Raw genomic sequence first — 27,864 nt, forward strand, 5'->3', positions numbered from 1 at the left:
GGGCCCTTACTCGGGGAGTAATGTAGTAGCGATGTCGCCTTTTTTTATTGGGTCGCCTTGGGTGCCTAGATTTGGGGGTAGTGAGTCAGCTGTCTCATATGGGGAATGGAAGAATAGAATTAAGGCAATGTTGAGGAATGAGTCCTGGGATCTGCAGCAGCAAAGTGATTTTATAGTGGGGGCTTTAGAAGGTGGTGCCAGGAGAGAGGTAGTAGTGTTGGAGGAGCCTTTAAGGAATACCCCCGAAGGGATATTTGCCTACCTGGATGAGCTCTATGGTGATCGTGTGCCTGTGGCCCATTTGAGGGGTATGTTTTTTGATTGTAGGCAGAAAGCTGGTGAGACGGGGAGGGCCTTTGCCTTGCGGCTGCGGGAATTACATCAGCGCTTACAGCAGCGGGACCCGGTTATGATGGGGAATGCAGATCAAGTGCTGAGGGACCAGTTTGTGACAGGGTTGCAGGATGTAGATTTAAGGCAGAATTTGAACCGCTTGATCCGCCGGAGGGAACTTAAGACGTTTGATCAGGTGCGAACTGAGGTTCTCTGGGCAGAGGAGGATCGTCAGGCCATGGTTTGGCAGCCACCGGCTTGTGCACAGGTTTCAGCTAACAGGGCTCTGGATGGGAGAGAAGATGATTGGAAGGCAAAGTTGCAGGAGGAGCTGCTACAGGAAGTTCGTGGGCAGTTTGAAGAACTGCAGAACAAAGTGATGTCGGAGCTGCGGGACCTAAGGGCTGGAGCGGACTCTAGGATGCAGGGGATTGAGCCAATGCCCCAAGGGACGTTACCAGGACGGCCAAGTGGTGTACAGGATCGTATTGGGCATGCTCAACCCACACAGGTGCTGGCCCCTCGAACAGCAGCCCAGAACCCCAGGACCCAGCTACCACGTCATCGATTTCAATGGGATGAGCAGGGACGTCCCATTTGTGGCCGTTGTAAACAGGCGGGGCATATTGCACGGAATTGTGGTGCCACCTCCCCAGCTTTAAACTAGATTGTCCAGACACCAGGGGCCAGGTGTCTGGAGTGGAGTTGCAGGGCCTCAGTCAGTCTTCAGAGGTTTTAGTTGGGACTTGCCCTTTGGTGACGGTTGGTTTTAATGGGATGGAGGTAGAATGTTTATTGGATACAGGGTCAGAGGTGAGTTTATTGCCTGAGAATGTCTTTGACAAACTTCCAGGGAGAGATGAGAGGGTTGTGGGGGAGGCTACATGGTTGACTTTACGGGCTGCGAATGGGCTAGAGATCCCTTATGTGGGCTATGCCCTTGTAGATGTGAAGGTGGGTGGATTATTGCTGCCCAAGAAGGGAGTGGTAGTAGTAAAGGATTTAAAATCATGCCAGCAGCCCATTTTGGGGATGAACATCATTGGGGCATGCTGGAAGGAACTGTTGGCGAAATCCCTCTCTCAGTCTGATTTCCTTTCAGGACAAGTGGACTTCCAAAGTCACCACGGGTGGGCCAAGGCCTTGGCACATTGTAAGAGGGTGGTAGCGGAGGCAGAGGACATCCAGCCAGGGCATGTACGGATAGGACAGCGCAAGGGTGTGATCGTGCCCGGCCAGAGCGAGATGGTTCTAGCAGCCCGAGTGTTTGGACCTAGGGTGCAAACTGGGGTGTATGGGCTGGTGGAGCCATTGGAGGGAGGGGGACCAGTGGATGTTGCCCGGAGTGTAGTTAAGATTGAAGGCGGTAGGGTCCTCCTCCAGGTAAGGAACCTGCACCCGGCTCCAGTACAGCTCCACAGGCATCAGAAGTTGGCGCGAGTGACCCAGCTGAGGCCTGCAGATATTGTTGACCCTGTGGTCACCCTGCGAGAGGTAGAGGGAGGTGTGATTGAGGTAGGTGTAAGGGCAGCAAGTGTGGAGCCGGCGGGGATGATGCCTTTGTTGCAGGAATTGATTGATCGGTGTGAGGGATTGATGGAGGAAGAACGGGAACAAGTACAAGGGCTGGTGACTACGTGGGCAGGTGTGTTCTCCTCAGGAGACCACGACCTGGGTAGTACAGATGCGGTACGGCACACGATTCCCACAGGTAATGCCGCCCCTGTTCGGGAAAGATATCGTCCAGTCCCACCTACCCTGTATCAGGAAATGAACCAGCTGTTGCAAGGCATGTTATCCACAGGTGTGATTCGAGAGAGCAGCAGCCCGTGGGCAGCACCCGTAGTCCTGGTCCGTAAGAAGGATGGTGCACTGCGCTTCTGTGTCGATTATAGGAAGCTAAATGCAATCACTCACAAGGATGCTTATCCCCTGCCCCGAATCGAGGAGGCCCTCACCAACCTTAAGCAGGCAAAGTACTTCTCGACCTTGGATTTAGCCAGCGGCTATTGGCAAGTAGCAATGGACCAAGGGGACCGGGAGAAGACTGCGTTTGCCACCCCTATGGGTTTGTTCGAATTTGAGAAGATGGCCTTTGGCTTGTGTAATGCCCCGGCAACCTTTCAGCGACTCATGCAGCGATGTTTGGGGGACCTGGGGACTGATAAAGTGTTGGTATACCTTGATGATGTGATAATATTTTCTGCCACGTTCAAGGAACACCTGGAACTTTTAGAGAAGGTGTTGAGCCGGCTTGGTGGCTATGGGCTAAAGTTGAAGCCGCAGAAGTGTAAGCTGTTTCAGCACCAGGTCCAGTTCCTAGGCCATGTGGTGGATGAGGCCGGGGTCCATCCGGATCCAGAGAAGATCAGGGCCGTGACAGAGTGGCAACCCCCAAAGACGGTGCGGGAGGTGAGGTCTTTCCTGGGCTTTGCGGGGTACTATCGAAGGTTTATCAAGAGGTTTGCAAAGATTGCTCGACCCCTGCACACATTGTTAGTTGGAACGGCAAAAAAGGGGCAGGCACCCGTTGTGTGGACTGAGGAGTGCAGTCAGGCCTTCGTTAGTTTGAAGGAGAGGTTGACCCAAGCGCCTGTGCTGGCCTTTGCAGATTTCTCATTACCTTTCCGGCTGTACACCGATGCGAGCCTTGAAGGCCTAGGGGCGGTATTGGCCCAAGTCCAGGATGGACAAGAGCACGTTATAGCGTATGCTAGCCGCAGCTTGCACCCGGCCGAGAAGAAGGATTCAAATTATAGCTCGTTTAAACTGGAGCTCCTGGCCCTGAAATGGGCTGTGACGGAGAAGTTTAAGGACTATCTATGGGGGGCTCAGTTTACTGTGTATACTGACAATAATCCTTTGGCACATCTGAGAACGGCTCGACTAGGGGCGACGGAACAACGTTGGATGGCCCAGTTGGAGAATTACACCTTTGACCTCAAGTATCGGCCGGGGAAGGAGAATGTTAATGCAGATGTGCTGTCCCGGAGGCCGGATGCAGTGGAAGATGATGGAGCGACTCCTCCATTGCCAAGAGTCCAAGTCCAGCAGAGAAGTATACAGGTGGAGGAGGAGCCAAGCTGGGGATGGGACCCCGCACGATGGGAAAAGCTCCAAAGTCAAGACGTGGCTCTGAGGCAGTTGGCAGAGTATGTGTCCAGAGGACATCTTCCTGATGGGACTGAGAGGAAGCGGGCAGGTGAGGTGGTGCGTAAGCTATTGAGACACTGGCCTCGCTTGTCATTGAGGGAAGGGGTATTGATGAGGAGAATCCAGGATTCCGCCACTCTGGAGGTTCATGGGCAGATACTGGTTCCCCTCTCTGAGAGGAAGGCAGTATGGGAGGAGGTCCATGTCCAGGTAGGCCATTTGGGAGGAGAGAAGACCCTTTCAGTCCTCCGCAGACGATTCTTTTGGCTGAACATGGAAACGGACAATAGAGATTGGATTGCTGCGTGTGAGAGGTGTGTCGTCCGCAAGTCCCGGACTGAAGGCAAGGCCCCCCTGGTCCCCATTGTGACCTCTGCTCCCTTGGAGGTGGTGGGTATGGATTTTTTAACATTGGGTCGACCCTGTGATGATTACCAGAACCTGCTGGTTGTGACTGACTTGTTTTCCAGATTTGCGTGGGTGATTCCCATCAAGGACCAGACTGCACGCACTGTTGCACAAGCCCTTTGGCATACTGTCATACAGCCATTCAGTTGCCCACAGCGCTTCCATTCTGATCAGGGGGCCAATTTCGAGTCTAAACTGGTGGCAGAATTGTGCAGGTATTATGGATGTAGGAAGAGTAGGACTAGTCCTTATCACCCTCAGGGTAATGGGACCTGCGAACGTTTTAACCAGACCCTTTTAAACCTGTTGGGTACGCTAAATGAAGAGCAACAGAGCAGGTGGGTGGAAGCTTTGCCAGAGTTGGTGAAGGCTTATAATACTACTGTCCATGCATCTACCGGTTTCACCCCTCATTATGTCATGTTTGGCACCCAGGCGCGGCTCCCGTTGGATTTAGTGTTGGGAACGTGGACCGGGCAGGAGCAGGTGTCTGTAGAGGGGTGGGTACAGCAGCATCACCAGCGGTTGGCCAGGGCCTATCAGAAAGTGATTGAGCATTCTGCCAGGGCTAGTGATCACCAGGTACGGTCTCATTCCAAGAAGGTGCAGGGGGAGCCCCTCTTACCTGGGGAAAGGGTGCTGATACGTACCTTTAGGAAGATGGGGCTGGGTAAACTTGCTAATCGGTGGGAAAGAACCCCTTGTGTGGTGGTAGGGCAATTACCGTCTGGGATTCCAGTCTACCAGGTGAGGCCGGAAGGCAGAGATGGGCCTATAAGGACAGTGCATAGTAACCGATTACGTACCTGTAAGTTTACTCCGAAGCCAGTGGTGGAGCCTCAGGTTGAGCCACCACGTTCTCAGGAGGGACCCAGGTGGATGGGGTGGCCCTGTTGGGGTGCCCCGTATTTGCCCAATGGGCCAGCTCCTGGGTATAGGCGGGAGTACTCCCAAGGACCAGGAAGTAGTGTTGGTGGGGGTGTGGAAACAGTACGCAGGTCACAGCGGGCTAATTTTGGAAAGAAACCAGTGCGGTATACCTGAAGGCATGCTATGGTGTATGATTGATGCATGGTGTGTTTTTTTGGGGAAGTTTTAATGTACCACTGGGAGCAGGCTCGAGGACGTGCCTATGAAAAAGTAGGGAGGAGTGTCACGTGGGTATTATGGGCATGTGGGTTTTGTTTATATCCTTGTGCCTTTGGTACGTCAGCCGGGATCGCGGGACTAATTAATTGCCTTGACAATTGCGGCGTTGGAACAATGGTTGGGATTGGTTGGGAAAGTGCAGGGGGAGGATCGCATTACAGAAAAGGCACCCTGGAGGTTAGGACAACAGGCCCGGAGCAGAGACCCGGAGGAGAGACCGGAAAAAGGCGCACCAGGGAGTGGACAGCAGGAACCCGGAGGCGAGACCGGAAAAAGGCGCACCAGGGAAAGGACAGAAGAAACACCGGACGAGGCATCGGGAAAAAGACGCACCGGAGAGTGGACAGGGGAGCCGATACTGGAGAGCGGAGCACCCCGAGTGGCGATCGCGTCTCGAGACGCTCTGTCGGGGAAGGAGTCGCTGGGACGCCGGAGCGGGGGAGAGTAACTGGGCATTCCCCCCCCCCCCCGCAGCGAGTTAAGTGAAAACTCTGTTCGCTTGGACAGAGCCAAATATCGGGTCGGCGTCGGATCTGGGGGCTGGTTTAGGCTGATGTAGTGGCGGGTGTTCGAAACCAGGTTATCAATCCTCCCTGTAGCGGATACCGTGATATGGTGTCGTTTGTAGTGGGTGTGTACGGGTGTTTCGATTTGTGTGTGTGATTATTGCGGTGCCCTGTGGGGGTGATAAGTGTGCGGTAGTGTGCCTTTGTCGCGATACCCTCGGTATCCCTATACGGCGATTGTGGGTCGTGCTGTGGTAGAATCTGTTTGCTCGCCTTGTGTTTGTCACCCTTATAGGCTGGGGCGGATGGAACCGGGCTTGTGGGGATCATCTGTTGCACGGACGTCGCCTGGCCCCGCTGATCTGACAGTGGGCCCTGAACGGACCAAATTTTTATGACGTTTTTGTATGCCATCGGCTAGCCTTGGCGTTTTAAAGTGTGTTTTTACTCTTGTTGTAAAATAAATTGGTGAAATACCAACCCTTGGGTGTTTGGGTGTCTGTGGAGCGACTCATACCAGCACAACCAGTTGGAACCAAATTGGAGGGTCCTGGTGCCCTATGGTAACACTTATACAAAAAGATTCAGTCTGGAATGATGTCAGATCTTTGAGATTGAAGTTTCAATCTGGATTCAGGTGAGCAGCTCTATCCGGGTCACGGCACCAAAACTGTTGGGAACTTTTTCAGAGACCAGGAGACGTTGGGATATCATTCAAGCAGAAGTTACTCTTTATTGAGAACTCGCCGAGCGTCGCTGTAGTCATCCAAGTCTGACTAAAAACTCAGCTCTGGAGAGTTTAAACTTTACAAGAGGGGGAGGATACAAAGAGGTGGAGACCACTTAAACAAAGCATAGTCTAGTACAGGAGTCAGCCTGGTAACGGAAGTTCCCCAGCCCTGATCTCCTCAGCATAACAGTGGCTTTCAAATGCATAGGTGCTAATCTAATCAGCCTGACAGTATCACCCAAACCTTTACATTCTCATAGAGACAGAGGCACAGCCTGGCCTTGAGATTAGCATTCCCATTGACTGTGGGACCCTACCCAGTGGTCAGGAAGTACATAAAGACAAAAGGTTAATGTCTCTGACACCTGGGGTACAAGACTTCATCTTCTTAGAATGTCACCAATTTTACCTCAAAATGTAAAACCCAATGTACATAACTTGTTCAGTTTGTGTACTATTACGTTGGAAGCTAGATTTAACATTTTATAAATTTGTAATCCTACACTTGCTTGCCTGCTTTCTGCCCGCTTGCCTGTCCGTACGCCTTACCCGTATCCACGGATCGTGACATAACTCACCCAGTCTTGGAAATTGTATGTGGAACAGACCTGGATCCTCTCCTGCTTTCGCTTCTTCCACAGCTTCCCAAATCTGTACACTCATTACAGAAATAATTACAAGCTGTATGTCATCGGACGGCTCTATCGCCACCAGAATTCCACCCCCTGGCTGTTCTTAATCAGCAACAGGTGATCTGTATCCACACCAACAATCTTGACGTTTTGCAGATAGATCTAGATATAATAATAATTGCTGGTCTAATGAGCTTTAGTTATTGTCGCCGTCTCTCTTCCTTTATTAGTATTACCATTATTATTTTATCCGCTTTTTCTTCTCTTTTTCTTTTTGTCCCTTGTTTTTCCCGTTGATTCCTGTTGTCACTTTGTGATGTTGCTTTGGCTCCTGCACTGTTTTAGTTCACTTAAGGCTCCTCCCACATTTTCTCATTACTTTTTCTCTGCATCACATTTCTGTTACCTTCCCATTTTCTCCATGTTGCCATATGCTCAATGCACAGCATAAATAATGACACAAAGTGTACACAACGCCAACACAAACACACAACACAGATATATACATGTTCACTTAAGACACATACAAATAAGACAGATACAGACATGCAGGTCATACATGATACACACACACACACACACACACACACACACCTTTAGCAATCATCAAATATCTTAACAGGTAATATAAATATGTCCACACTGAGATTTGTCACATGGAATGTATGTGGAATTGGTTCCAGGGAAAAGAGGCTAAAAATTGCTAATCGGTTAAATGACTTGAAGGCAGACATTGTCTTTTTACAATAGACTCATATGGCCAAAACATCTGAATATATGCATACCTTCCCACAGTTCCCTCACACGTACTCAGCCTGCTACAACTCAAAACAAAGAGGCGTAACCATATTGATTAACAAAAGGATTAATTTCACCATTAGCAACACTATAATAGATGCAGAAGATAAACTTAGTATTATAAATCTATCGATTCAAAATATGGATTTCTGCATTGCTAGTGTATATGGACCGAACGTTGACGACCCCTCCTTTTTCATGCTTTCTTCACTTCACTTTCTGATCACTCGGACACCACTCTCATTACAGGAGGAGACTTCAACTTGGTATTGAACCCAGAAATGGACAGGCTCAGCACGGCAGTGAACCAAAGGAATTGGCTATCTGTAGATATTCGTAAACAATACATGAATGATTTTGGTCTTTATGATGCCTGGCGTTCACATCACCCCACTTCCAGGGATTACACCTTCTTTTCAGCAGTACACCACTCACATTCTCGCTTAGATTATTTTTTAATTAGCAGCTCCATGATGAGGCACGTCACAGAAACTCAGATACACTCTATCCTTATCAGTGATCACTCACCGGTGTCTATATATTTGGTTAAGGACAGAGTCACACCACTGAGCAGGAACTGGAGACTCAATACATCTTTACTTAAAGGTCAAGATTTTATTAATTATTTCAAAACTGAATGGGCAACGTATCTGGATAACAATGATCTACCAGAAATCTCACCATGTGTTATCTGGGAAGCAGGAAAGGCAGTAATGAGAGGAAAAATAATATCTTATTGCTCACTGTCATGACCTGCTCGTCGGCTCCTCATGTGTGCCACGCCCCCTGATTACCCACATGTGCTTCCCTGATTGTCTCCAGCTTTGTCTATTTACTTTGATTGGTCCTGTCTTATTTAAGTCCTGGTCTTACCTGTTTGCCTTGTCTGTCATTGACGTTACCTGCTGTTTGTCCCCGTGCGATGTTTCCCAGTCATCGTTCCTTCATTAAATCCCCGTTTACCCGACTTTTGCCTGACTGCCTGCTTCCTGCTCACCGCCTGCCCGAGCATTCAGCTGCTCCCTCACCCAGCGCTCGTAACGAGCGTGACAGAATGACAGACCCAAGAAACAAGGCAGAGTATATCTCCGAGGAGGACTACATCTGCCTCAGAGACCAGGTGCTATTCTGGCTATTCGCGGTGCGGCTTGAGCAGCTGTCTCCGCTGCTTGCTGCGACCGCAGAGCCTGAGGAGCTCCCCCCGCTCCTACCGCCTGCGGACCCCGCCTCTGCCGGTGGATCCCGCTCCAGAGCCGCCACTTCTGCCGGCGAATCCGGCACCCGTGCAGCCGCCTCTGCCTGCGGCTCCGGTGCCCATGCAGCCGCCGCCGCAGCCAGCGTAGCTCCCCCTGCCTGCAGCTCCAGCGCCCATGCCCGAGGCGCTCCCCCTGCCTGCAGCTCCAGCGCCCACGCCCGAGGCGCTCCCCCTGCCTGCAGCTCCAGCGCCCACGCCCGAGGCGCTCCCCCTGCCTGCAGCTCTAGTCCTTGCCCCGTCTCCAATCCCTCCGGCCCCAGTTCCCAAGGTGGTCCCAGAGGACTCCATCGAAGCTCCTCCCTCTTCAGAGGTGGAGGAGCTTGAGTGGGACCCCTCAGGGACCTTGTTTGCAACTCCTCTGCCCTCGCCCCGGAAAGCCCGATCCCGGCCGCGGGTCCTTATGTCTGTGTCCCATAAGGGGAGAGGACACAGACGCTGGGCTAGGGTCCCTCCCACCCTGCCCCCTGGCTCGCCCTCGCTCACCTGCGCTAGGGCTCAGAGCGCCTGCGGGTACTGGCCCTCCAGGTCGGCTGTCCCCTGCGGGTCCCTCTCCGCGGCCTTGTCGCCCTGCCTCGCTCCCCCCTCCGGTGTCTGGTCGGTCGCCTGCGGGCTCCCCAATGGCGGCTCCTCTGTTGCCTGCGGGTCCACCCGCTCCTGCGCGTTGGAGGACGTCGCCACCTGCTGCGGCTTCCCCCCTCTCCTTGCCCTCGCCAGGGTCCCCTCCAGCTCCCTCGTCCCCTTCCCTGGTGCTCCCTCCCTGGCCCCTCCGCGGGTCCCTCGCCCTGCCTCCTCTGCCCCTTCGAGGTCCCCTCCGGCTCCGGCCTCCCGGCCGCCTGCAGCCCATCTGGCTGCCTCCGGTCGCCCGCACGTGCTCCCTCGGCCGACCCTTTCCTCCCCCTCGCCCTATGCCCCTGCCTTTGTCCCTCCTGTCTTCGCCCCGCCTGCTTTTGTTCCTCGCCCGTCTGTTCCTCCCTTTCATGCTCCTCGTTTCCCGATGTTCCCTCCTTGCACTCCCGCTCCTAGTGTCCCTCCTGTTTCTCCCTTCCTGGTCTGTCTCTCTGCTTTCCCGATCCTCTGTCGAGTCCTGTCCTACGTCCTGTCTTTGGCTATGTTTTGTGCTTCAGTCCTGTTTCCTGTCTCTCGTTGATTTTGTTCTTCTTTTCCAGGTCCCGGTTCCTGTGTCCCGTCTGTCGCCTCCTCCCTGGCGCGCCCGGGGAAGTGCGCCTTTGGGGGGGGGGGGGTTCTGTCATACCCGGCTCGTCGGTTCCTCGTGTGTGCCACGCCCCCTGATTACCCACGTGTGCTTCCCTGATTGTTTCCAGCTTTGTCTGATTGCTTTGCTTAGTCTTGTCTTAAGTCCTGGTCTTACCTGTTCCCCTTGTCCGTCATTGTGGATTTGTTGTAAGTCCCAGTCTGATGCTTCCTAAATAAAACTCCGTTATTACCCGTACCTGGCTTCCCTTGCCTGTTTCCGGCACGATCGCCGCCACCAGTATCCCGTGATTGTGACACTCACATAAAAAAAATTAAGGAAAAACACATTGAGCAGAATTAGAACAGAAAATTAAATCATTAAATCATCAAGCTTATGCTTCCTCACCGCAAGAGCATATAATTAGCAACTTGACGAAACTAACATGCAATTTTTGGTAGAAAGATTACGATTGGAGAACTTTGAACAAGGCTATAAATCTGGAAGATTCCTGGCTAACCAGTTAAAACTAAATAAAGAAAAATCAACAATTTGTTCTATTAAAGACTCGAGGGGGAATTTAACTCATGATCCCAAACAAATTAATAAATCTTTTACAGAATTTTATGAAGCTTTATACTCATCACAGAATAACATATCTGATGCTGACAACAAATTTCTTAGCAATATAAATCTGCCAGAGCTAGATGTTGAACAGATTACTGTTTTAGACTCTCCTCTATCAGTATCTGAATTCAATGAAACCGCACAGCATCTTCCAAATAATAAGGCCCCAGGTCCCGATGGTTTCCCAGCAGAATTCTACAAAGTATTCTGGCCAACGCTAGCACCTGTTTTTATTAGAATGGTTACTCAAATTCAGAATGATCACTCGCCCTCTCCAAACATGCTAACTGTGCCAATATTAGCCTGCTTCTGAAACCTGGTAAAGACCCAACGCTGACATCCAGCTACTGCCCAATCTCACTCATAAACGTAAATCTTAAAATAATTTGCAAAGTCCTTGCTAAAAGATTAGAAAAAGTTACATTTCTTATACATCCTGACCAAACAGGTTTTATCAAGGGTAGACATTCAGCCAATAATACACGTAGGCTACTGAATGTTATAGACTACTGCCCCATTAACAAATTAGAAACCATGGTTATAGCTCTAGATGCAGAGAAAGCATTTGACAAAGTAAATTGGAAATTTCTATTTGCAGTTCTACATAAATTTGGATTTGGTTCATCCTTCATAAGTTGGATTAAAACACTATACAGCTCTCCGAATGCACATGTTAGGACAAATGAACTAATTTCTCGAAGCTTCCGTTTGCAGAGGGGCACCAGGCAGGGCTGCCCGTTCTCTCCCTAGCTTTTTGTTATTTTCATTGAGCCACTACCAGCGGCGATTAAACAAAATGTAGATATTAAAGGAATTCAAACAGAAAAAAATAGACCATAAGATAAGCCTGTATGCAGATGACGTGTTACTCTTTCTTAGGAACTCACCAGCCTCTCTTCTTAAGACAATATCACTTATAGATAAGTTCTCATCTATATCAGACTACTCCGCCAATAGGAGCAAATCTACAGTTCTGCCTTTGAATTGTAATTTCCCAAAACACAACTGCTACTCCGTTGCAGTCAGGTAACCTTAGATACTTAATGTCACACTCAAAGCCGGACGGAACGGCGATCGTGCGAGGCGAACGGGCAGGAAGCAGGCGGACAGGCGGAAGTCGGGGTAAACCAGGGATTTAATAAACAAACAGGGAGCAGGAGACATGAAACGCCGACTAACATCAATGACGGACGAAGGACTCAGGTAAGACACGGACTGAAATACACAGGACTGATTGAAAATAATCAGACACAGCTGGGTACAATCGGGAAAGAACACGTGGGTAATCCGGGGGCGTGGCACACACGAGGAGCCGACGAGCAGGGCATGACACTTAGGCATAAATTTTTCCACCAGGCTCTCAGACTTGATACAGATTAATCACAATCCCGTATTAAAAAGGTAGAAGATGATCTCATGTGATGGAAGTCTCTACCTATATCACCCATGGGTAGAATTGCCATCATTAAAATGATGGTCCTGCCTTAAAATCAATTACTTATTCTCAATGATCCCTAATAAACTCTCTATTGCTTGGTTTAAATCACTAGACTCAAGCATCTCATCATTTTTATGGAAGAACAAACCATCTCGAATAAGCTTAAAAACCCTACAAAAAGCTAAAGGTAATGGTGGCCTAGAACTACCAAATTTCTATTACTACTTCTTAGCCAACAGATTGCAGTATGTATCAAATTGGATAAAACCGAGCCCAGTAGATAGTCTATGGCTGGACTTAGAACAAGCAATCAGTGGAGAAGTAAAAATCTCTGACCTACCCTTTATAAGTCCTAGCATTAAGCGTTATAACTGTTTTAAAAGCCTTAGTATTAACACCTCATTGACAGCCTGGTGGGAATTTTTAAAAATAACCAAGTCTGCACTTATCCCCTGCAATCTAACACCCATTTGGAACAATCTAGATATTTGCCAGAAAAAGAAAGCATTGAACTTTCCTGTATGGCGAGATAAAGGGATTATAAATCTAGAACATGTTATTAAAAACAGGAAAGTTGTCGCATTCAAGGAACTTGTCTCAAAATATGGAATTAGCAACAATAAATTTCTTGAGTATCAGCAAGTGAAGTCCATTATTCAGGCGAGGTTCAACCCTAATCAGCTTCATTTAGAAATACCTGCATGGGTACTTGAATTTTTAAATCTCTCTTGCCCCAAATTATTATCAAAATTGTATAAGTTATTGTAAAAAAAATAGATGACCTCCCAACCTCAAAATGGGAGCAAGATCTATCCATTGATCCAGAGCAAAACTTTTGGAATCAAATATGTTTAAACCCTTTCAAAATTACTAAAAGTCCCAACTTGCAACTTGTACAATACAAAACTCTCCATAGAATACACTACACAGGACAAAGGATGTTCTAAATGGGCCTTAAACACTCAAACCTATGTACCCACTACTCAGGTAACTTTGTGCAGAGGATATGTGAAGATCTATCAATATGGTTTAATTGTCATATCTCAGCCTCACCCACACTGTATATTTTAGGAGATGCAAGTGAATTAGATATGAAAGAAAATAAGGCACACATAATCCTTAATGCCTTAGGCATTGCAAAGAAAATCTTCATGAACAGGAAATCAAAAAACAATTTATGTGTTACTCAGTATAGAAATTTACTGTTAGACCACTTAAGTATGGAGAGAATATCTGCTCCCTTCCAAAATAAACAATTAGGTGAATTGGATTCTCTCTGGTCCACTCTGACCAATTCCGTTATATAGGGGGGGTGGTCGGCTGTGGTCTCATCTCCTCGGGATAAATAATAATAATAATAATCGATACTTTATTGATCCCCGTAGGGAAATTGTCTTCACGTCTCCCACAACTTGCTCTTTTTCATAGAGTAAGTTGTCTGCGAAGGGCTGCCACCCGTAGCGGCGCCCAGGGAGCTGGGGGTTAAGGGCCTTGCTCAAGGACTGAGTCTGAGGGTGGGCTTGAACCTGCGACCTTCTGCTTACTGGCATACAGGCTTAGCCCACAGTGCCACACGCTGCTCCCCAGGGATCCTGGCGGGTGGCGGGGTTGGGCCCTCGAGCTATGGGCGTCTAGTGGCTTCTTGGGGCTGGGGGGCTGTGGCTGCCGTCTGGTAGTGTCTGGGTGTTTGCCCTGGCTGGGGGTGGTGGGGGGGAGCTTGGGTGGGTGCTGCCTGGTGGTCATGGGGCGTGGGGTCTGGAGTGCTGGTGGTGGCAGGGGCTGGCCCTGGGATGGGCGGTTGGCCTCTTCGGTGCAGGCCTGGGTACAGGGTCTGGGGCTCTGGCGCCTGGCCATCTCCTCGGTGGGTGCCCCCCCTGCGCCAGGGTGGCCTGTGCTCCCCCGGGGATGCCGCCGGGGGGGGGTCAGTCCATGTCGGGGCGTCCGGCCTGCACAGTGTTGGGGGTGGTGTGTCTCGGGCCTGGGCAAGTCTGCCACATTTTTTGTCGTTGAGTGAGTGACTGTCTGAGTGCGGACTGCCCTTCGGAGTGGCTTTTGGTGCTGGCGGTGCCCTGGGGTGTGGTCGCCGGGGGCCCTGGGGTGTGGTCGCCGGGGGCCCTGGGGTGTGGTCGCCGGGGGCCCTGGGGTGTGGTCGCCGGGGGCCCTGGGGTGTGGTCGCCGGGGGCCCTGGGTCCGCCCCCTAAAATTCTGGCTCTCTTTTGCCAGGGGGTGAGCAATATGCCCCCTGGTCTTATGAATCCCCCTCTCCCCCCTCATTCACAATATGCCACGCACACATGTAGGACCTCAGGCGGGGGTGTATACCGTGCATACTACGGTGGGGAGGGCCATTTACGTGGCCTTACTCACTCTGTTGCGCGGCCTTCTGCCTCCCCCTGTTTTAATTGCACTTTAGTCATCACATACCAGTATACACACGGGGCCTTGGGGGGCGGGGGCACTACTCAGAGGCTGGTGGTATCACTCGCCTCTGTGCCGCTGCTGCCCCCCAATTTTACTCACACCATATACATTGAGGGTCTTGATGGGGGAGTGATGTGGAGGAGAGCTGTTCACAAGCAGCGCTCCTCTACGCTTCCCCCGTCAATTTTAAATCCATCTTAGTTTCTCAACAGCCATACTCATCCCCTACACTACATACAGTCTCATACATCTCTACACGCATCCAACACTCTACCTCTCACACAGGTGCATGGGGGAGGAGAGTGGGCAGGTCTTCCGACACCCCTGCTTTCTGCCGGGGGTGGGGGGGCGCTTGGGTGGTAGCTCGGCGGGCGGCGCCCTGGGGTGGTGGCTGGTGCTGGGGGTTGCATCCGTTCTCCCGCACGTCGGAGGGCAGTCCGGAGTGGATGGGCCTGTGTCTCTGTGTCTCTGTGTGTGGGTGTCTGTGTATGTTGTGGGGATGTGTGTATGGTGTATGTGCATGGATGAGAGGTGTATTTGTGGGGTGTCTGTGTGGATGGTGGCGGCCTGGGTCCGGGGCTTGCTGCTCCGTCCTGGGTGCAGTTGGTCTCCTGGGCATGGTTGCTGGCCCATTTCCTCGGGGTGGTGGCCCAGGGGGGGCTCGGGCCTCCCCGGCGTGGATGGGGCTCTCTACCGGGGGCTGGTCGCACCTGGCCGCCTGGGGTCCCAGGGGCCCTGGCCTTGGCTCGTACAGGTTGGCTACCTGTTGTCTCTGGTTCTCTGGGGCTCATGCCCTTTTGGCTGCGGGGGCTGCGTCTGGGACCTCCCTCCTGCCCCGGCTGGGGTGGGGGCGCGGCTATCATTGGGATGTGGGACCCCGGCTCTTCCATGCTCTTTGGGGGCTGTGGATGTCCTGGACCTCCTGGGCCTGTCTCTGCCGGGCCTGTCTCCGCCAATCTCTGGCTCTTGTGGGGTGTGGTTGCGGCCTCCCACCCTTGCTATTTAGTACATTCCATGTTCAAAACTCACGCACAACACACACACGCACACAGCACACTAGCCTGCATCTTGCCTACACAATTGAGCACACATGTACATATACTTGCACGCATCCATCCAAGCACACACTAAGATTTTATATGCTTGTATAGTTGTGTTACTGTCTGCACGCTTTAATTTTGTTTGTTCCTTACTGAATCTATCCACTCCTTTTTTTCTTTTTTCTGTATATTTTTTTCTCCTTTTCCTTCTTTTTCCTTCTTTTTTTCCCACTCCTAATGTGTCCCTCCACTACGGTCAGCTCACCCACTGCAATGTTTTTACATGTGTTAAAACTGAAATAAATAAATAAAATAAAATAAAAGAAATCGATCAACATGAGGGGCCTATACAGAGCTTATAGAGCCTCATGGTAAAGCAAACATGTTTGGCACAGCAGTGCATTCAGACCATGATTCTGCTAAAGCTGCCGCACAAGACAAAGGGAAAAAAAAAAAGAATTTGAAAATGTAAATCTGTTCTCTGAAATTTCACATCACATCATCCTTCCTCCTCTCACCAGAGTTCTTCTTCTTCTTCTTCCTCTGAAGCCATCCAGTTTTACACCTGTTAAATCAGCACGGAGTCTTTATTATCTGCTGCAGCAGTAAATCAGCTTTCACTGGAATCCTGTAGTTTTATAGGAAAATGTTTCTCCGCCTTCTCAGATTTCGGCTCTCTCACAGACGGCACTAACTCCTTCTCCAAGCTGCTGTGCCGAATCACGCAGGTGTAGCTGTGTTTCCGCAGCTCCTCAGCTGGGACTTTCAGAGTACTTCTCCTCTGGAAGCTTCCATCTTGGTTGGATAACATCTCTCTGTGGTCCATCCTCCTCCCAGCTGATCATCGCTGCTTTTTTGCAGAAGATACCTGTAATATGACACATAATCTTTGTAGAAGATTCCTTCTGGAACACTGACGCTTTGGACGGACTGCAGAGACACAGAGACAGAAATATTAAATTCATTTTTAAAAGATTCGAGGAAAAGTGTTTTTACGTGAAACTAAATTCTGTTAGAAGTGCGTCGGATGCCTGCTCTCCCTTTTCTCCTTCGTTCGGCTAATTCCGTTAAATATCATGAAGCTCCTCTTAGGTCTTCATCTGCCACACCAACCACCTGCATGTCCTCTCTCACCACATCCATAAACCTCCTCTTAGGTCTCCCTCTGTCACACCAACCACCTGCATGTCCTCTCTCACCACATCCATAAAGCTCCTCTTAGGTCTCCCTCTGTCACACCAACCACCTGCATGTCCTCTCTCACCACATCCATAAACCTCCTCTTAGGTCTCCCTCTGTCACACCAACCACCTGCATGTCCTCTCTCACCACATCCATAAAGCTCCTCTTAGGTCTCCCTCTGTCACACCAACCACCTGCATGTCCTCTCTCACCACATCCATAAAGCTCCTCTTAGGTCTCCCTCTGTCACAGCAACCACCTGCATGTCCTCTCTCACCACATCCATAAAGCTCCTCTTAGGTCTCCCTCTGTCACACCAACCACCTGCATGTCCTCTCTCACCACATCCATAAACCTCCTCTTAGGTCTCCCTCTGTCACACCAACCACCTGCATGTCCTCTCTCACCACATCCATAAAGCTCCTCTTAGGTCTCCCTCTGTCACAGCAACCACCTGCATGTCCTCTCTCACCACATCCATAAAGCTCCTCTTAGGTCTCCCTCTGTCACACCAACCACCTGCATGTCCTCTCTCACCACATCCATAAACCTCCTCTTAGGTCTCCCTCTGTCACACCAACCAACTGCATGTCCTCTCTCACCACATCCATAAAGCTCCTCTTAGGTCTCCCTCTGTCACAGCAACAACCTGCATGTCCTCTCTCACCATATCCATAAACCTCCTCTTAGGTCTTCCTCTGTCACACCAACCACCTGCATGTCCTCTCTCACCACATCCATAAAGTTCCTCTTAGGTCTCCCTCTGTCACACCAACCACCTGCATGTCCTCTCTCACCACATCCATAAAGTTCCTCTTAGGTCTTCCTCTTTTCCTCTTGCCTGGCAGCTCCATCCTCAGCATCCTTCTCCCAATATACCCAGCATCTCTCCTCTGCACGTGTCCAAACCAATGCAATCTCGCCTCTCTGGCTTTGTCTCCAAACTGTCCAACTTGAGCTGAACCTCAAATATACTCGTTCCTAATCCTGTCCATCCTCGTCACACCCAATGCAAATCTTACCATCTTTAACTCTGCCACCTCCAGCTCTGCCTCCTGTCTTTTCATCAGTGACACCGTCTCCATCCCATATGACGTAGCTGGTCCATCTTGTAGTCCTTCTCTTTCACTCTCGCTGGTACCTTTCCCTCACAAATCACTCCTGACTCTCTTCTCCACCCACTCCACCCTGCCTGCACTCACTTGCTCACCTCTTTCTGTTGACCCCGAGTATTTAAACTCTTCCACCTTCCCCACCTCTCCTCCCTGCATCCTTACCGTCCCGCTGTCCTCCCTCTCGTTCACACACATGCAGCTTTATGAGGCAGAAATAAATTAACAGAATGTGTCATTTACGGTGTCCAACTTTAAAAACAGAAAAGAGCAAAAGCTATGATGTAACTACACTGGACTACATTTAAAATTTAAGATATCATGCCAATAAAAACATGAGTGATACACTGGAAGGTGATGTTCAGCTGTTAGAGTTACAGTGCTTCAGTCGGAATACTGTTTCTGTTTCTCTCTGTCTCTTTCTCACGCACACACACACACACACACACACACACACAAAACTGCATCTTAAAACTGACAAAAACTGAGCTAGCAGAGTTCCTACTGAAGTGAGAATAACTGAAATAAGACAGCCATGTTAAAGTGACAATAGCTGAAATGGTACAGCCATGTTAATGTGACAGTAGCTGAAATGGTACAGCCATGTTAAAGTGACAGTAGCTGAAATGGTACAGCCATGTTAATGTGACAGTAGCTGAAATGGTACAGCCATGTTAAAGTGACAGTAGCTGAAATGGTACAGCCATGTTAATGTGACAGTAGCTGAAATGGTACAGCCATGTTAATGTGACAGGAGCTGAAATGGTACAGCCATGTTAAAGTGACAGTAGCTGAAATGGTACAGCCATGTTAAAGTGACAGTAGCTGAAATGGTACAGCTATGTTAAAGTGACAGTAGCTGAAATGGTACAGCCATGTTAAAGTGACAATAGCTGAAATGGATACAGCCATGTTAAAGTGACAGTAGCTGAAATGGTACAGCTATGTTAAAGTGACAATAGCTGAAATGGTACAGCCATGTTAAAGTGACAATAGCTGAAATGGTACAGCCATGTTAATGTGACAGTAGCTGAAATGGTACAGCCATGTTAAAGTGACAGTAGCTGAAATGGTACAGCCATGTTAATGTGACAGTAGCTGAAATGGTACAGCCAAGTTAATGTGACAGTAGCTGAAATGGTACAGCCATGTTAAAGTGACAGTAGCTGAAATGGTACAGCTATGTTAAAGTGACAGTAGCTGAAATGGTACAGCCATGTTAAAGTGACAGTAGCTGAAATGGTACAGCCATGTTAAAGTGACAGTAGCTGAAATGGTACAGTCATGTTAAAGTGACAGTAGCTGAAATGGTACAGCTATGTTAAAGTGACAGTAGCTGAAATGGTACAGCCATGTTAAAGTGACAATAGCTGAAATGGTACAGCCATGTTAAAGTGACAGTAGCTGAAATGGTACAGCTATGTTAAAGTGACAATAGCTGAAATGGTACAGCCATGTTAAAGTGACAATAGCTGAAATGGTACAGCCATGTTAAAGTGACAGTAGCTGAAATGGTACAGCCATGTTAAAGTGACAGTAGCTGAAATGGTACAGTCATGTTAAAGTGACAGTAGCTGAAATGGTACAGCTATGTTAAAGTGACAGTAGCTGAAATGGTACAGCCATGTTAAAGTGACAATAGCTGAAATGGTACAGCCATGTTAAAGTGACAGTAGCTGAAATGGTACAGCTATGTTAAAGTGACAATAGCTGAAATGGTACAGCCATATTAAAGTGACAATAGCTGAAATGGTACAGCCATGTTAATGTGACAGTAGCTGAAATGGTACAGCCATGTTAAAGTGACAGTAGCTGAAATGGTACAGCCATGTTAATGTGACAGTAGCTGAAATGGTACAGCCATGTTAATGTGACAGGAGCTGAAATGGTACAGCCATGTTAAAGTGACAGTAGCTGAAATGGTACAGCCATGTTAAAGTGACAGTAGCTGAAATGGTACAGTCATGTTAAAGTGACAGTAGCTGAAATGGTACAGCTATGTTAAAGTGACAGTAGCTGAAATGGTACAGCCATGTTAAAGTGACAATAGCTGAAATGGTACAGCCATGTTAAAGTGACAGTAGCTGAAATGGTACAGCTATGTTAAAGTGACAATAGCTGAAATGGTACAGCCATGTTAAAGTGACAATAGCTGAAATGGTACAGCCATGTTAATGTGACAGTAGCTGAAATGGTACAGCCATGTTAAAGTGACAGTAGCTGAAATGGTACAGCCATGTTAATGTGACAGTAGCTGAAATGGTACAGCCATGTTAATGTGACAGTAGCTGAAATGGTACAGCCATGTTAAAGTGACAGTAGCTGAAATGGTACAGCCATGTTAAAGTGACAATAGCTGAAATGGTACAGCCATGTTAAAGTGACAGTAGCTGAAATGGTACAGCTATGTTAAAGTGACAATAGCTGAAATGGTACAGCCATGTTAAAGTGACAATAGCTGAAATGGTACAGCCATTGTTGAGTTCAGCCTAGGTGTTGAACCCCTGCTGGGTGACCAGTCTCTAGATACAAAGCAAGACGCCACACCGGTGATCTCTTTATCTCACTGCAGGGAAGCCCGGTCTGGTCACAGAGACTTGTCTCTTGACTCGACTCAGCCGACTTCGGAGGAGGGCTTCTCTCGCAGTACCTTTTATTAAGCACTTCCATTTGCATAGCAGTAGAGGTGTCACCCATCCATCCATCCATTTTCCAAACCGCTTATCCTACTGTGTCGCGGGGGGTCCGGAGCCTATCCTGGAAGCAATGGGCACGAGGCAGGGAACAACCCAGGATGGGGGGCCAGCCCATCGCAGGGCACACTCACACACCATTCACTCACACATGCACACCTACGGGCAATTTAGCAACTCCAATTAGCCTCAGCATGTTTTTGGACTGTGGGGGGAAACCGGAGTACCCGGAGGAAACCCCACGACGACATGGGGAGAACATGCAAACTCCGCACACATGTGACCCAGGCGGAGAGAGGCTTGTGAGGCAACAGTGCTAACCACTGCACCACCATGCCGCCCCCTAGAGGTGTCACGTGATACAGTAATACCATATATTGTTGATAACACATGAGCGTTTCTAATATTGCCTACTGTAGAAACGGGACAAAACGATTAGACGTACAAGCATATGCGATTTCGCAACATCTATCTCGAAATAGCTTTACTGAAACCCTGTGGCATATCAGCAAAAAAACATGTTTTGTGCACTTTAACCTGCACTCTTTCCTGAGCGGCCTAAGTGTCGCTCTGCAAACTTACAGGCAATACATAAATGGCAACAAGCACAATTTCCAACATTTCCCTCCTTTTTGTCATTTATTACTTCACTACTACTATTATCATTTTTAGCAGCATACCACTTGCGAGCACATTTTCAGCCTGCACTTCATTTGGACAGTTGTATCTTCTTGTACTTCTGGGTCTAGTTGTTGTAGCAAAGTATATGAGATAAATGTACTAGTAATCATCTTTTGAACCATTATGCGAAAGCAGGGTATTATACACATAAAGAAACAATAAACTAAAACCAAAATAGCTAACATAGGCATTAATATTTTTAACAGAAGCTGCCACCAGGTCCCCGAGGACATACGGTCATACGCCCCAGCCAGTGAGAGTTGTTCCTTCAGTGTGCTTTTGCACATAGGCTTGCAAGTCAATTAACTGCTGGAGCGCTTCATGTACTTTTCCTCCATCGCCGTACTCGTTAGGGATGTAGGTGCAGCAGGTGTCTCCGATTATCTTACAGACTCCCCCCTGCGATGCTGTAAGAAGGTCTAACACTACTCAGTTCTGCATTGCCATGTCTCTAATCTGCGATTGCTCGTCTCCCAGGGAGTTTCCTAGGGCTTTGGTAACATTTATGTGTCTGAGTCAGGCATAGCGGTTTATCTCTACGTGATCCCTTACGTCACCAATCCCGATCATGGGCATCAGGCTGTGACCCAGCTTCTGTCACTTGCTCCGAATGCGCCACTCTGGGGGCACCCCGGTGTCACTGCTCAGCCCGAGCCCATTGGACTCAGTCCGGAGCACCACGTCTCGTTAGCGCCTCCGGCTCTGGCTGGGATGGTGGTCTGGATGGGGGGCTAGGCCTGTCAGGCACCACCCTCTCTGTTCCGTTACGTTGTATGGCCAGAGACCTGTAGTTTTGGTGACAGAGGCATGTGAGTGCATACATAGCAATGTGTCTTATTCTTTAGCTCAGCTGTAGTTTTCATCAATTGCCACCACTCATTGGTGGAGAATCCATGTGGGTACTGTGAGTGGTTTCCCACTCTCTGCTGAGCGTCACTCCCCCCCCACAAGGAGATAAGTCTCAGGAAGAGCAGCCCTGTCCAGGCCATATTAGTGAGCGTGGTTCAGACGATTTCTTCACCGGGTTGAGACCAGACTGTCCTATTGACCTCTCTGCCCTTTGTTACCGGACTTCCACCACTACTCGTCGGTGGCCTGGAAACGTACTACCTTCTTACAGTAAGACTGATGTATCCAGGTAGATCGCTCAGCTATCTTAATGGCGGTGGGGGTGGTCAGCAGTACCCTGTAGGGTCCCTCCCTACGCAGAGCCGTCCAACACTTCCTCTTTATCACCTTAACCAGGACCAGGTCTCTGACCGTTAGCTGGCTTTCCTGTGGAAATGAGGAACCTTCTGGCAGCTTATGTACACTCACACTGTCTTTCAATTGTAACATTTCCCTCATCCAGTCTACAAGGGTGGTCTCATTTTCCACTATACTTTTGCCCTCATGTAGGATGGGTAACCGGAATGGCCTACCATGTACTATTTCAAATGGGGTTAAGCCTTTGTCAGTTGGCACTATTCTCATATATAGTTTAACCAGAGGTAAACAATCTACCCACGGTCTCCCTGTCTCCTCCATGGTCTTCCTTAATCTTAGTCTCACTGTGCCGTTTGTTCTCTTAACCAGTCCGGCACTTTGTGGGTGGTAAGAGCAATGGTGTTTCAGGTCGATATCCAAATGCTCTGTTAGCTTATCTATTATCTCATTCACGAAATGTGGTCCATTATCACTGCAGATAACCTCCGGAATCCCATGTTCCAGAATAATCCCTTTACATATGGCTTTTGCTACTGTGAGCGCATCTGCTTTTCTGGAGGGAATTACTTCCACCCATTTAGAGATGGACAAAGCAGCAGGAGACAGTACTTATAACCCTGACAATGTGTTAGCTCAATATAGTCTATGTGTAGCACCTGGAACGGATGCTCTGCTGTGGGGAGAGAACCTCGCTTAGGTCTAACATCCATCCATCCATTTTCCAAACCACTTATCCTACTGGGTCGCAGGGGGTCCGGAGCCTATCCCGGAAGCAATGGGCACGAGGCAGGGAACAACCCAGGATGGGGGGCCAGCCCATCGCAGGGCACACTCACACACCAGTCACTCACACATGCACACCTATGGACAATTTAGCAACTCCAATTAGCCTCAGCATGTTTTTGGACTGTGGGGGGAAACCGGAGTACCCAGAGGAAACCCCACAACGACATGGGGAGAACATGCAAACTCCACACACATGTGACCCAGGCGGAGACTCGAACTCGGGTCCCAGAGGTGTGAGGCAACAGTGCTAACCACTGCACCACTGCCCCCTTAGCTCTAACATTCCCCTGTGAATTGTGTCTACAACAGATCATTCAGGTTCTGCAAAAAGTATGAATCACATAACTGTCGGTGTCTAGTAATAAACCCTTCTGGGTCCGTCACCGGGTCTCCTAGACTTCTGCATGCTTCAGCACACTCGGTTTCTGTCTGGGGTGTCTCACCCCTAGTTCTTTTCACATGTCCCCTCGTGCCTATTGGACTGAATGCCCCATGCCCCAGATAAGGGCGTTCATCTCTCTCATCTCTCTCTCTTTCTCTCTCTCTACATCTAGCTTCCTGCATGGACCGTGCAGAGGATGTGGTTTGCTCATCGGGCTTGATGGCCACCGCCTGAAATGCGGCTCCGTCACGCTTAGAGCTTTGCTTCCGTTTTTGTGCTCTAACCATTTTCTTGCCTGATTTAACTCAGCTTCCTTTTTATTTTATTTTATTTTCTTTATCTCTGCAACACTTATAGTCCACTTTTCTACCAAAGTTCTACACTCTGTTTCAGACAAATTCCCTTTTAAAATCATATTTATGCTCCCATTTCTGTAAATATTGGGTGCTGCCCGGAGCGTAATACTCCGTGTGTTTAGCATCTCCCCTTAGGGCAGTCTTACTCGCTTTATTCCCCATTATGATTGTACGTACCGGTACACTGCGCAATATTTATATAAAATCCACTGCTTGTGTACTTCAACAGGCCACAGGATCAGTTAGCACCGTTAGGTTTTCCTCCTGTGCTGCTGCTTCCACCAGTGGCAGACACACTCCAGTCAAACACACTCCAGTCACACACAAACACACTGAATACCTAACACGGTTTCCCGTTTAGTATTCCCGGAGCTCCGGTCCCTTACACGGTTATAGAGACGTACTCTGAGATCTCTTACACGGTTATAGAGGCCTACTCTGATGTCTTTTTTGTGCGGTTATACAGTCGCCCTGCTTGTGCGGTTATACAGTCGGCCTGTTTGTGCGGTTATACAGTCGCCTTGCTTGTACGGTTATACAGTCGGCCTGCTTGTACGGTTATACAGTCGCCTTGCTTGTACGGTTATGCAGTCGGCCTGCTTGTGCGGTTGTACAGTCGCCCTGCTTGTCTGGTTATACAGTCGGCCTGCTTGTGCGGTTATACATTCGGCCTGCTTGTGCGGTTATACAGTCGCCCTGCTTGTCCGGTTATGCAGTCGGCCTGTTTGTACAGTTATACAGTCGCCCTCCTTGTCCGGTTATACAGTCGGCCTGCTTGTGCGGTTATACAGTCGGCCTGCTTGTACGGTTATGCAATCGGCCTGCTCGTCTGGTTATACAGTCGACCTGCTTGTGCGGTTATACAGTCGGCCTGCATGTACGGTTATACAGTCGGCCTGCTTGTGCGGTTATACAGTCGACCTGCTTGTCTGGTTATACAGTCGCCCTGCTTGTGCGGTTATGCAGTCGACCTGCTTGTCTGGTTATACAGTCGGCCTGCTTACTCACGTCCTTGCAGTGAAGCCAGAGAGGGTTCTCGGTATCCCCTCAGCCGGCGTCCTCGGAGGGGAGAAACAACAGTACTGCACTGGCCTTGCCATGAATTCATGTCCCAGGACCTTCTCAGGTGCTCTTAGGCGTCCTGGCTGTCGACAGACTTTGGCTCGAAGGACCAATGAATGTTGGGTTCAGCCTAGGTGTTGAACCCCTGCTGGGTGACCAGTCTCTGGATACAAAGCAAGACACAACACACTCTTTATCTCACTGCAGGGAAGCCCGGTCCGGTCACAGAGACTTGTCTCTTGACTCGACTCAGCCGACTTCGGAGGAGGGCTTCTCTCGCAGTACCTTTTATTAAGCACTTCCATTTGCATAGCAGTAGAGGTGTCACCCATCCATCCATCCATTTTCCAAACCACTTATCCTACTGGGTCGCGGGGAGTCCGGAGCCTATCCCGGAAGCAATGGGCACGAGGCAGGGAACAACCCAGGATGGGGGGCCAGCCCATCGCAGGGCACACTCACACACCAGTCACTCACACATACACACCTATGGGCAATATCAGCAAGAAAGACATGTCTGTGTACTTTAACCTATATATATATACGTCATACATATCTGTATGTATGTTACAGTGGTTATATAGAATAAGGGGACACGCGCGCCGTGCACGTTAGCGAGTTATGATGGTTGCACAATTAATTTTTCCTTGGAATAACAGCAGAAAAAATAAAGTAGCAGGGTCTGAACATTAGTGCTCTCACTACGGTACCACGATGCTAATAATTAAAGAATAACATGCGAGCATTTAGTTTGATTAACTTGATCTGGTATTAAAAATTTAACATTTTTAATAAACCAACAACGGCCAGCCAAACAACATAAATATGCGCATATTAACGTGATTAAGAATATTTCATATTGTTCATAACTGGCAAGACAGTAACTCGAAAACGTACCATTTTTACACTTTGTCAGCACTAACTTACCAAATACGAAACGACTCCCCGGTTGCACTTCCTGTTGTGGCAGAGCGTGCACCTGACATCAGTGACTGAGTGACTTGCTGAGAGTGCAGATGGCTGAGCGTGCAGATGGCTGAGCGTGCAGATGGCTGAGCGTGCAGATGGTTGAGAGTGCAGATGGCTGAGCGTGCAGATGGCTGAGCGTGCAGATGGCTGAGAGTGCAGATGACTGAGAGTGCAGATGGCTGAGAGTGCAGATGGCTGAGCGTGCAGTTGACTGAGAGTGCAGATGGCTGAGAGTGCAGATGGCTGAGAGTGCAGATGACTGATAGTGCAGATGGCTGAGAGTGCAGATGGCTGAGCGTGCAGATGGCTGAGAGTGCAGATGGCTGAGCGTGCAGATGGTTGAGAGTGCAGATGACTGAGAGTGCAGATGACTGAGAGTGCAGATGGCTGAGAGTGCAGATGGCTGAGCGTGCAGATGGTTGAGAGTGCAGATGACTGAGAGTGCAGATGACTGAGAGTGCAGATGGCTGAGCATGCAGATGACTGAGAGTGCAGATGGCTGAGAGTGCAGATGACTGAGAGTGCAGATGGCTGAGCGTGCAGATGACTGAGAGTGCAGATGGCTGAGCGTGCAGATGGCTGAGAGTGCAGATGGCTGAGAGTGCAGATGGCTGAGCGTGCAGATGACTGAGAGTGCAGATGGCTGAGAGTGCAGATGACTGAGAGTGCAGATGGCTGAGAGTGCAGATGGCTGAGTGTGCAGATGGCTGAGAGTGCAGATGGCTGGGAGTGCAGATGGCTGAGAGTGCAGATGGCTGAGTGTGCACGTTCTGAGCGGCTACAGCCAGACTCTTCTCAGACTGTCAAGCGATAGTCATGGCCAGCGGTAGCGGCCCAAGTGGAGGAGCAGAGGAGCTCGAGAAACCTCCAGCATGACTTAAATCTCATGTGTGGGAGCATTTTGGCTTCCCCATTAAATATATTGATGGGAAAAGGGTGGTGAATAAAACCACCACAGTTTGTCGACAGTGTGGCACGAGGAAGCCGTATGAGACTGGCAATGCGTCGGGTTCGGCCGCTCATGTGAAACGACATCACCCTGGTGTGACAGGAGCTAAAACGAAGGCTGCGCGACAGCTGCTGATATCCGCTGCATTTAAACAGCTCTTTGCTGCCCAATCTGACCGGGCTGAAGCCATTACAAAAGCTATTGGGGTGTTTATGGCTGCAGACATGAGGCCATATTCCGTTGTGCAAAGCAATGGGTTTAAACATATGATTAACGTGCTTGAGCCACGCTATGATATCCCATCGCGCGCCTACTTCAGTGACAAGACCGTTCCAAGCATGTATGAGCAGGAAAAGTCTAAAGTTAAGGCTTAACTGTACCAGGCATCTTCTGTTGTCCTAACTACAGATGGGTGGACCTCCAGGGCAATGGAAAGCTACGTGACCGTGACCGTGACCGTGACTGTGACCGTGACCGTGACTGTGACCGCTCATTACATCACAACGGAGTGGGAGATACAGAGCCCTGTGCTGCAGACACGCCCCCTCTATGAGAGTGACACAGGCACAAATCTGGCGCACTTACTGACAGAAGCAGTGGCAGAGTGAAGGATAGAGAGGCCCAATACTAATATCCCAGTCACAACAGATAATGCTAAAAAACAATTAAATGCAGTGAACGAGGCAGGGGGGGCGGCATGGTGGTGCAGTGGTTAGCACTGTTGCCTCGTACAGAGTTCTGTAGCGCCTGCCAGAGGGGAGGAGCTGCTCCTATGTCTGGTGGGTTTTGTGTACAGAGTTCTGT

The 27,864-nt window shown here is 49.4% G+C and overlaps 1 protein-coding gene and 2 long non-coding RNA genes across 5 annotated transcripts in view; 1 reads left to right on the forward strand and 2 right to left on the reverse strand.

The window, feature by feature from the left end:
* The window catches only part of LOC125725331 (NACHT, LRR and PYD domains-containing protein 12-like), a 322,258-nt gene that overhangs the window by 96,017 nt on the left and 198,377 nt on the right, over positions 1-27,864 (forward strand). The window lies entirely within an intron of this gene.
* LOC125725364 (uncharacterized) lies at positions 15,724-26,144 on the reverse strand. Its single transcript, XR_007387460.1, has 3 exons — positions 26,070-26,144; positions 25,089-25,305; positions 15,724-16,550 (listed from the first exon to the last, which is right to left on the reverse strand). It is a non-coding gene; the product is annotated as an uncharacterized LOC125725364 (long non-coding RNA).
* Positions 16,830-17,427, reverse strand: LOC125725354 (uncharacterized). Of its 2 annotated transcripts, XR_007387446.1 has the most exons (4): positions 17,384-17,425; positions 17,220-17,318; positions 16,960-17,089; positions 16,830-16,894 (listed from the first exon to the last, which is right to left on the reverse strand). It is a non-coding gene; the product is annotated as an uncharacterized LOC125725354 (long non-coding RNA). The 2 variants fall into 2 exon arrangements; XR_007387445.1 differs by having other exon boundaries at positions 17,220-17,427.

This window comes from Brienomyrus brachyistius, unplaced genomic scaffold, assembly GCF_023856365.1.
Source record: "Brienomyrus brachyistius isolate T26 unplaced genomic scaffold, BBRACH_0.4 scaffold65, whole genome shotgun sequence".
Lineage (NCBI taxonomy): Eukaryota > Metazoa > Chordata > Actinopteri > Osteoglossiformes > Mormyridae > Brienomyrus > Brienomyrus brachyistius.